Source organism: Panthera tigris, chromosome A2 (assembly GCF_018350195.1).
Source record: "Panthera tigris isolate Pti1 chromosome A2, P.tigris_Pti1_mat1.1, whole genome shotgun sequence".
Lineage (NCBI taxonomy): Eukaryota > Metazoa > Chordata > Mammalia > Carnivora > Felidae > Panthera > Panthera tigris.
In genome coordinates, this window is record NC_056661.1 from 99,322,706 (window position 1) to 99,334,285 (window position 11,580).

At 36.8% G+C, this 11,580-nt stretch overlaps 1 long non-coding RNA gene across 1 annotated transcript in view; it reads left to right on the top strand.

Moving 5' to 3' along the window:
- LOC122233623 overlaps positions 1-7,858 on the top strand; it is a 44,983-nt gene extending 37,125 nt beyond the window's left edge. Inside the window, exon 3 of the long non-coding RNA XR_006211266.1 lies at positions 7,709-7,858. This is a non-coding gene — a long non-coding RNA (uncharacterized LOC122233623). The remainder of the gene's footprint in view (positions 1-7,708) is intronic.
- Positions 7,859-11,580: the final 3,722 nt, after the last annotated feature.

Below are 11,580 nucleotides of genomic sequence, written 5' to 3' on the forward strand. Positions count from 1 at the left end.
CTAGGCAGCAAAGAACTCAGAAATTTATTTCCTATGGAGTATAGTTTAGGTACCAATTAAGCACTAATGAGAATCAGTCTGTGAAAGGATTCAAGACTACATTCATTTTCAAGACTAAGCCCCTTGCTTCTGTTGGTTATACTTGGTAGTTCACCTGTTATTTCAAGTGCAAGGCAAAGGTATTTCCTACTGGAACTATTAGCATACATGTTGCCAATGAAGTACCTGTTGAAATATGCTTCATCATATGAAATGTTACTGCATGAATTGTTACTGCTTTCCCTCCTGCATGAATTTATGGACAACTTTTCCCAGACTTCAAAGGGCTTTAAAGCTATATTTCCACACAGAGGCCCAGAGCTTCTGAGTAGCTTCTGGGCAGTGTGAGATAATGAATATTCAAATAAAGGACAAGGGGAGAGAAGGGAATAAAGCGTTGAAAGAAATATAGTGAGCTAAAATTCAGAGGCTGAGACTATGGGAACTTCTCTCCAAGTGAAAGGGTCCTGGCAGAGAGTCTTGGGGGATGGAGAGACACGACAAACAGAATCTGTCACTGTTTCTAGGCTGCACTTACTTTTCTCATGAATGACCAGGGCCTGCTCCCCTACTCCTTTTGCCAATAAGAATACCTCATTTTCATTGGGAAGGTGAATGGGAGTTAAAAAGAAACATTAGTAGAGGGGAGAAGCCCATGGAAAAGAATAATTGAGGAAGATGCCTCCCAAGTATAGGGATTAAACTATTTAACGGCTCCTGGATGTAACCCAGGATTACTAATTGCTAAGACATAATTGTGTTCACCTGGGACACATTATTTTATACTGTAAAATAATAAGACCCCATTTACCAGAAGTGCTATCTTACTTGGACTACCGCTGAAAGCCTTCTTCTAGAAGGCTACAACTTTAAAAGGCAGTGGTGTTACCTCCTGAAATAGTTCTCAAAATACTCAAACTCTTTGGTGAAGTTTGGAATACTTTTGAATCCTTTTATAAAAATTTCACCAAAATAATGAAGAAAATGATCTGGCTGCAAGAAGGCAAGGCTTCCTATGGAATTTTTCATTTCTGGTCAGTAATTTTTTTGGCATAAGTTTTTTAAGTTAAACATTTTTTGGGGAAGATAGTAGATTCACTTGTAGTTTTAAGAAATAACAGAGATCCCATATACCCTTCACCCTGTTGTGACACTTTGCGAAGCCATGGAAGAGGTCACAACCAGGAAACTGACATTGATACAGTCAGGATACATAACAATCTCATCACCACAAGGATCCCTCATGTTGCCTTTTTATGGTCAGATCCACTTTTCTCTCCAGTCACTTCTTCCCTGCCCCTGGAAACCATGTATCCATTGTGATATTGACAACGCTGTATAAATGGAATCCTAGAATATGTTACCTTTTAGGATTAGCTTTGCTACTTAAGCATAACTCTCTGTAGGTATATCCAGAATGAAGGACAGTGGCTAACTGGTAGTTTCCAGGTTGGGGCTATCACAAATGAAGATGCTGCAAACATTTGTGAGCAGATTTTGTGTGAACATGTTTTTATTTCTCTGGAATTAATGCCCAAGGTGTAAATGTTGGATCTTATGATAGTAGCATTTTCAATTTTTAAGAATTGTTAAGCTATTTTCCAGACTGGCTATGCCACTTTACATGCTCCGAACAGTGTATAAGTGCTCCCATTTGTCTGCTTCCTGCCACCGTTTGGGATGGTCAGCATTTTTTATTTTAGCCATTCTGAGAGTGAGGTGGTGATACCTCACACTGTGGCTTTAAATTGCATTGCCTTAATAGCTAATAATGGTGAATATCTTTTCCTGTGCTTTTTCGGGCCATCCATATATTCTCTCGAGGAAAATGTCTGTTTAAATCTTTTGCTTGTTATCTAATTAGATTGTTTTATTTTACTGTTGAGTTTGAAAGTTCTTATATAGTCCTTGACAGATAAGCACATTGTGAATATTTTCTCTCACTCTGTAGCTTACTTTTTTTTTTTTTTTCGTCTTCACTGGGTATTTCACAAAGCAAATGTCTTAAATTTAGATGAAGTTTAATTTACCCACTTTTCCTTTTATGGACTGTGCTTTTTGTATCTAAGAACTCTGCCTACCCTATATCCCAAAGATTTTCTATGTTTTTTCCCCTAAATGTTTTACAGCTTTACATTTACATTTGAGTCTATAATCCATTTTGAGTTAATTTTTGTATAAGGTATGAAATTTAGGTGAAGGCACTTCCCCTCCCCCCCCATGGATGTCTGGTTGCTCCAGCATTACATATGGAAAAATATTATGTCTTCTACAGAATTGCTTTTCTTTTTGAGTGCATCTCTTTGTATAGGTTTTTTAGTGGTTGCTTTATGTGTTATATATACATAACTATCCCAATTGGAGTGAAATGCATAAAAACTTACCTCCTTCTAAATTCTATGCCTCTCCCCATTTTAATGTAATCGTCTTAAATATTTTCTTTATGTACATCAGAGAGTAGTATACTTTTTGCTTCCACCATCAAACATAATTTAGAAAATTCAAAAGAAGGAGGGAATCTATTGTAGTTATGCATGTTACAGAGGAAAACTGTACTGGCTGTTTTAGTTGTAATATGAAAAATTAATTCCAGGGAAGGAATTGGGTAACCAGTGTCTACTTTCAGTCCAGAAACCACAGAAAATTCCTTTAAAAAGGGAAAATGCCTTTTATCAGAAAACAGGTGAGGCAACAAATGGAGAATTATAGTGAGAGCTTCCAAGTGAGTCTTCTGTGAATATAGGGTATTATGATATAGCCATTTTACTAAAAATGATAGTGTTATACCTGGTGATTTCTAGCATAAATTTTCAAGAATCAAAATAAGATTACACACACACACACATATATATATAGACTTAAGAGTCTTTTTTTTCCCTAAAATTCTCTTTTGTTTCTATAATTATTACATACAGAGTAAGTAGTTTGGATTACTCATTTAATGCAGCTGCTTTTTCTAAGTGGTAATTTGGGGTTTGTTAATATTAAAGGAAGAAAAGCTGGGTAGATGGGTCTGACTTGAGGCATGTGCATGCGTGTGCGGGTAGGGAGGAGTTGTCAATCAGCAGCTTTTTTTAATTGAAGTGTAGTTGATGCAATGTTACATTAGTTTCAGGTGTAGAACATAGGGATTGAACAAGTCCATACATTGTGCTCTCTCTGCTCATCACAAGTGTAGCTACCCTCTGTCATCATACAACACTATTATAATACTACTGACTATATTGCATATTCTGTACCTTTCATCCCTGTGACTTACTCTTCCATAACCAGAAGTCTGTATCTCCCACTTCCCTTCACCCATTTTGCTTACCTTCTCCACCCTCCCTCCCCTCTGGCAACCACCAATTTATTCTCAGTATTTACAGGTCTGTTTCGGCTTTTTTGTTTGTTCATGTTTTGCTTTTTAAATTCCACATATAAATGAAATCATACAATATTTGTTTTCCCCGTGTAAGAGTGCTGACGATACTGACTCCGTGTTTGGCTGCCACTTTGTCCATCCTAGCTATGTGGCCCTAGAGGTTAATGTATGCCACGACTGGAATGGAGGGAGGCTTGTTCTTGTCTTCACTAATTTTGTTTAGATAACTAGTAGAGATAACATCCTTCCCCCACCTGCCATGCACAGATGGCACCATGAGGTCTGTTTAGTGTTACTTATCAGTTGAGTGTAGTCAGACCCTTTGACCTCATCATAATGCCCTCCTGCATATCCCTTCACTCTATAAAATCTGGGAACTAAGAGATGGACTTAGTAGAGAATAACTGCACAGCTCTGGATCATCACCTGCCCAACCCTCCCTGTCAGTAAGTTGCCCCGAATAAAACTGTAAACTGTATGGAGTTGCCTGCTTCATTTTATAGTCTCAAAGTGCCTTCTCACTTTGGAGGATAGTTTCTCCACCTTCCAACATTTTTATTTAATTTATTTCACTTAGCATAATGCCCTGTAGGTCAGTCCAGGTTGCAGTAAATGGCAAGATCTCATTCTTTCTTTAAGGCTGAGTAATATTCCATTGTGAATATATAACTTCTTTATCCATTTATCTATCAATGGACACTTGGGTTGCTTCCATAGCTTGGTTATTAGAAACAATGCTTCAGTAGGTTTGTTTTAAGCATTCCAGGAAAGGGCTAGGTTTGAGTTCTCAGATTTGAGGTTGGGGACAAACCATACTGCCTTTTCTTTACTTATAAGATGTTATGAATTCAGTATTGTGTCCGACCCAAATTCATATGTTGCAATTCTAATTCCTAGTGTGTGGGTATCAGAAGGTCGGGGCCTTTAGGAGGTGACTAAATCATGGAAGTGGAGCCCTCCATGAATGGGATTAGTGTCTTTATAAAAGAGACCCCAGAAAGCTCTCTTGCTCTTTCTGCTATATGAGGATACAACAAGATGGCACCTGTCTGTGAACAAGAAAGCAAACTCTCATCAGACATGCAGTTGGCTAGTGCCTTGATCTTGCACTTCTCAGCCTTAAGAACTCTGAGAAATAAATGCTTACTGCTTAAGCCACCTAGTCGATAGTATTTTTGTTACAGAAGCTTCAACAGATTATGATATAGACATGGGTCCGGTTTAAGTCCAAGTTCTGCTTCCTAGTGGCTTTGTGACTTGGGCAAAGAATTGACCTTTTCTATAGAGCAAAACTGCTTTATAGAGAGGGCTTCATTAGCTAAGTTCCTGTATCTGTCCATGGTATCTGAATCAGGGCTAGATACTTGGCAAATTTCACCACTTCATCCCTTGAGTTCCCAATGTGTTCCTTGCAAAATTTACATATACATTTCTATTCTCATCTACTCAGCTCAGAAAGACCTTGAAGGCAGAAATTCAGTCTTATTTGTTTTTTTTATTTCCTCAATTAACATAATTCTTAGTACATAGTGGGAGCTCAACAAATGTTTATTGAATAAATCTCACTAAATATGATTTTAAAGATCTGAAGTTATGGAACTTGTAGGAGCTCAAGCTTAAAATCTTTTAAGTTCCCAGGGTGCCTGGGTGGCTCAGTTGGTTAAGCGTCCAACTTCAGGTCATGATCTCATGGTCTGTGAGTTCGAGTCCTGAGTCCAGCTCTGTGGGGACAACTCAGAGCCTGGAGCTTGCTTCTGATTCTGTGTCTCCCTCTCTCTCTGCCCCTCTCTCTCTGTCCCTCTCCTGCTCACACTCTGTCTCTTCCTCTCAAAAACAAACATTAAAAAAGAAAAACCTAAAATTTTATAAGTTCCTTTTTCATTTTTTAGGTTTGTTTGTTTGTTTATTTATTTATTTATTTATTTATTTATTTATTTATTTATTTATTTATTTTAAGAGAAAGAGAGAGCACAAGCAGGGGAGGGAAACAGAGAAAGAGAGCGAGACAATCCCAGGCAGACCCCATGCTGTAGGGCACCAACTTATGAACCATGAGATCGTGACCTGAGCCAAAACCAAGAGTTGGGCACTTAACCAACTGAGCCACCCAGGTGCCCTTAAATTCCTTTTTAAAACTCCAACCATAATCTAAATACCATGCATATTACTTCTATATAGGAATGATGCCTAACGATTAATAGTGATAATGGAATAATTAGGTTAAAAATTGTTAGCTTTTATTCATTCTGAGATATTCTTTGAAACTTTCTCTATTATTTTAATATTTAATATTTTAATTAATTATTAAAATTAGACCTAATACTAGGTAGAATTAATCATAAAAGTATTTCCTCAGGTTTCAACTATGAGCTGAATTGTTCCACTTTCCATAAAGCTGTGTGTTGTTCAGTTCTTTTTTCAGAGTTATATATCACTGTAATGTAATTCTCTTTTTTTTAATGTTTTTTTTTTTTATTCTTGATAGAGAGAGCATGAGTGGGGGAGGAGCAGAGTGAGAGAAGGACACGGAATTCGAAGCAGGCTCCAGGCTCTGAGCTGTCAGCACAGAGTCCGACGTGAGGCTCAAACTCATAAGCAGCGAGATCATGACCTGAGTTGAAGCCAGATGCTCAACTGACTGAGCCACCCAGGTGCCCCTGGTATTCTGGTTCTAGGCTTATGGTTGCCTAGAACTTGGGTGGTATCCCACCAGCTGGAGATGTCTTGGTCAAATCCTTCTTCTCATATTTTAATTCAATTCTTACCAGATTTTTTTCCTAGTTTATTCATGTTTAACTTACTGTTTTCATAGAAGGAAAGGAAATTTAGTATAGGTGTGAATATATCATACTTGTATGCAGAATGCAGAAATTGATGTTAAGTTCATTTCAGCTATGAATCTCAATATTCTTTATACTTTCAGTGCCACCTCTCTGGATCAAGTTATTACAGTTTTTTATTATTACAGTATTATCTTAACCCACTGATCTTAGTTTTGCTTGATTCTAGTTCTCCAACACTGCTCCTGTAATGGGTATCTACTGAATTTCTTCCTAGAAGGCTTTTCCCAAAAACTGTCCCCCCTTCCTTCATTATGATTACAACAGAAACAGAGCAAGGGCAATACATGCTAAGATTCTTGTCTTCTTTGAGGAAAATGTTGAGAAGATCTACTAGGAAACCAAATATGAGCCTTAAGTTTCAAACAGAGGAAGGTGGGGAAAAAAATTAAAAGAAAGCATGGAAATTGAAAACAGGAAATAAGAAAGCAGAAATGAGATTGAATATAATACTAATAAATAATTTACATACAAATGTATCTAAAACACTAATGAAAAGATACTCTCAAATTAGATTTAAAAAGTTATTACTGCTTTGTTTATAAAAGGCATATTTGGAAAAAAACAATGCATAGTAATTTAAAATAAAAAATATATACTACACAAAAAGGAACCAAATAATGCTGTGATATCCAATATCAAACAAAAGTAATTTAAGACCAGAAGAAATAAGACCAAGAAGGACATTAAATACTCATAAAAAGGAAAAAATAGAGTAGAGCAGTTTAAATCATAAACATATGCACATAATAATATAGTTTTAAATATATATAGCAACAATGAATGGAGCTATTGGGAGAAAATTAAATCAGCATTTATGGTGAGCCACTTCATATACTTTTCTCAGAAAATGGTAGAAAAGTGAATTAGATAAATATGTTGAGAAAAATTTAAGTTTCTTGCTGATATGAAATACTTAACATTCACATAGATAACGCAAGATTCATAATAAGCTACTGGAGGTTAATGACAAACTGGTGGGATGTCACCAATTCAGAATATTTTAAGAGATGTCAGTTACTGAAATATCCTGAAATCTTATATCAAAAAGACTTGATATAAGTTGTCTTGAATTTGACAAAAATCTTAAAAATTGGACTTATCACGAATGAGATATACAACTGAAAGTTTCTAAACTATCGATAATAAAAGCAAATTACAATCTGCTATAAAAGAAGAGACTCAATTAGTTTTATGGTAATTCTATAAAAAATTACTACAAAATTGTTTTCATATGAATATGTGATCAATGAATATATAGTTAAAAATATAGGAAAATAAGTATTATAGAGGTGTGTTGTACAGTTACTTAATAAAAACATTGTTGTCTTTCTGAATCTTTTTTGATGTCTTTCCAATTTTAATTCACTTGTGTACCTAACTGTATTTGTAATTCAAAATTCTTCTTCCTAAGTATATGCTTTGTGCTCCACAAAACCTAAATCTGCCCCTTCCTCCTGAATAGGACAAGCTGTTTTTGAAGAAAATCTCCAAAATTTGTTGGAAGTACACCAAGGATCTGAATAAGTGAAGAGAGATCTTATTCATGGATGTCCAGCTATTTTTTTTCAAAATAATTCTCTGCAAATTAATCTGTACATTTAAAGCAACTGAAATAAAAATATCACAACATTTTTCTTTTCGAGCTTGACTGATTCTGAACTTTATGTGTGTGTCAGTCAGGATTTAGTCAGAAATAAAAAGCCAAACCAGTTATTTGACAGAGGGAATTTAAGATATATAGAATTATTAAGCAGGCAGTGCAGAACCAAGAGGCAAGAAGGGCAATGAGGTGGTCTCTGTTGGGGGAACAAACAGATGGAGTTAGAAGTTGGAGGACGGGTGTTGTGGAGCCGGGATTCAGACCTTTAAGGAGGCGGCCTTTCTTGGCTATGTAGGGGGATATCTTTGTGCCATATGTATGAGAAAAGATTATTTAAACCAAACGAAAGCACAAACCATATGGCAGAAACCAGGATTTCTGTTATGTGAGGTTACCATAGACATAATTAAGAAATGAGAGGCAGAAAATACTTGTAGCATCTAAAACTGACAAGAAATAAATATTATTCTAGAATATACAAGGAACTCCAATCAATCAAGGGGGGCAAAAGAAAACTCAATTAAAAATGGACAAAATATATGAATAGGCCTTTTGTAGAAGGGGAAACTGAAATGGAAAAATATAACGGTAATGTAATTTTTTTAAGTTTATTTATTTTAAGAGAAACAGAGACAACATGAGTGAGGGAAGGGCAGAGAGACAATCCCATGCAGGCTCCATGCTGCCAGCACAGAGTCTGATGAGGGGCTTGAACTCATGAAACCGTGAGATCATGACCTGAGCCAAAACCAAGAGTCAGACATTTAACCAACTGAGCCACCTAGGTGCCCCAATGGTAATGTCATTTTAAATTTATGTGAAAGGTAACAGGAATGTATTTCATGAGCTACTTACACTCTCCTACAATAAAGAAAACAACAGTAAATGATGTCCCCTTTATGTTCAGTACTTCTTTCAGACTTAAAATTTAAAGATTACATTATAGGAATTTAAATATGGTGGTAAAGTTTTAACATGATTTTTTTTTTGCATTTAATAAAGCAAAAACATAGTAAAATTTACATTTAAATGTACTCAGCACCTTGCTTCAATTGGGTCAATCAACTCAAAGCTCTTTAACTTTAGTTTTCTTATCTGGTCAAAATAAGGCCTATCAGAGAACACCATCTATTTAAAATTTTGTAGGTCCAAAGTCTATATTTTGGTCAGTCCTAAGTATTTTTGAATTCTACGTGTTGTCTTAAGAAAAGAGATGTACACAAGCATGTGTGTGTGTGTGTGTGTGCGCGCGTGTATTTGTAGTTGTATGTATATGATGCCTGGTATCATCAGGTGGACCAAAGTTATAAAACTGGATAATATTGAGTGTTGGTGAGGATGTGGAGACATAGGATTCCACTGCTGGTGGACATTTAAACTGACACAGCTTTGCTGAAGATTGGTGAAATTGAATATGCATTGATCATTTGATCACTTCCCTCCACCCCACTCCTGATTATATGGGACATGAACAGGGACTCTTATGACAGCACTGCTTATGACAACAAGGGATTGGAGGCACCTGACTGGTTCATCACCAGGGAAACCACTCATTGTGCTCTGGAAGATGCAAGTAGGCAGTGCCCTACATCAGTCAGAAGTAATAAACTAGCTGTTTATTAGCAGCAACATAGATGGGAATTACAAACAGTATTGAATAAAAAAAAAGAATAACCTCTGTGGTGCAAAGAATTCATGTATATCAAGAAAGAAAACAATCTCTACAGCACAAAAGTAAAATGTGTTTCATATTTACATAAGATTCAGTTATCCATATTAAACAGGGATATACATCTATAGCTCTATTTAAAATGATGCATAAATTTTTCCACAGATACATAGACTACAAAAAATGTAACCACATTGGAGCCATAATCAATGTGGGAGAAGGAAATAGGTGTGGGAGTGGAGTATGATGGGGGGAAAATAACAAACAAAACAAGAAGCAGACCCAAGTTGAAAAGGATGCTCCCCTAAATGACAAATATGATAACATAAATCTCCTGCTGAAAATCTTTGGCTCCACAGGGTGAACTGAATGAAGTCTATACTTTTTAGTTAGGTATGAAATGCCTTGGTATCTGTTCCAAACAATTTTCCACCTTCTATCACCCTAGAGCTCCCTGCATCTCACTGAAGTAGCATGCTCACTGCTCTCTGAGCACTGCCCAGCCTTTTTAGGAGAAAAATTGCCCACAGTAGCCACTGTGTATTGAATACCTACTATGTGCCCGAAACTGAACCAGAAGCTTTAACATTCAGATGTCATTGACTCCCCAAACATTCCAATGGGGAAGGCAATGCTGTGACAGTTTTAAAGATTCTAAGGTAAATGGAAGCTCTGAGTGCCCGGTTGCAGTCAAAAGGCTTGTATTATTCCTGCCAACCCAAACACCTTATTCTCACCTCACTGCACGATTTCCACACATCACAGTCATACCTATCCTTCAAAGCCTTCTAGGTTCCAGTCCAAGGTGGTGACATAGGAAGATCCTGAATTCACCTCCTCCAGGCAACACACCAAATTATACCTATTAATGGAACAATTCCTCGAACCGACTGAATAGCTATTGAACAACCCAAGACAGAATGGCAAGAGAATAGCAAGAGATGGAGACACAGTAACAAAGGCCCCTGCTAAAAAACCAAAAAACAAGCAAACAAAAAAGCAAAGGGAACCCCCAACTCCCAACGCTGTGAGTGGTAGTGGGGAGGGATAGTGCTCTATCCCTCTGTTCTTGGGCACAGAAAAAAAGTGGTTTAAAAGAGTAACTAGCATATCAAAGAGACAACACTAGTGTTCTGCCAAGTGGTGGAGGAGCTGTGGGAAACCCTCCAGGTAGAGGGACTGGAGAATGCCATGGTTTCTGTTCCCACTCCACCTGAAAAGCCTGCAAGGCAGGTCTGGCAGTAACTGAGCTTGCACCCTCAGTGAGGCAAGTCCATGCCAATCTGGCTGAGTATCTTAGCTGTGGGGTTTTCAGATACGGCTTTTATTATGTTTAGGTATGTTACCTCTAAACCTATTTTGTTGAGGGTTTTTACCTTAAATGGATGTCGTACTTTGTCAAATGCTTTTCTTACATCTATTGAAATGACCATATGGTTTTTATCCTTTCTTTTGGTGACGTGATATAACACGCTGATTAATTTGTGAGTATCAAAGCACCCTTATATCCTGTAAATAAATCCTACTTGATCATGGTGAATGATTTTCTTAATGCGTCATATGCAGTTTGCTAATGTTTAGTTGAGGATTTTTGCATCTATGTTCATCAGAGATATTGGCCTATAGTTGCTGTTGTTGTTGTTGTTGTTGTTGTTGTTGTTGTTGTTGTTGTTGTTCTTCTTCTTCTTCTTCTTCTTCTTCTTCTTCTTCTTCTTCTTCTTCTTCTTCTTCTCCTCCTCCTCCTCCTCCTCCTCCTCCTCCTCCTCTTCCTCCTCCTCCTCCTCCTTCTTCTTGTAGTATCTCTGGTTTTTGTATCAGGGTAATGCTGGACTAATAAAATAAATTTGGAGTCTTTCCTTCCTCTTCTACTTTTTGGAATAGTTTGAGAAGATTCACTATTAACTCTTCTTATATATTTGGTAGAATTTACCTGCGAAGTCATGTGGTCTTGGATTTTTGTTTGTTGGAAGTTTGATTACTGATTCAATTTCATTGCTGGTAATTGGTCTGTTCAAATTTTCCATTCCTTCTTGATTTAGTTTTGGGAGGAATTTGTCCTTTACTT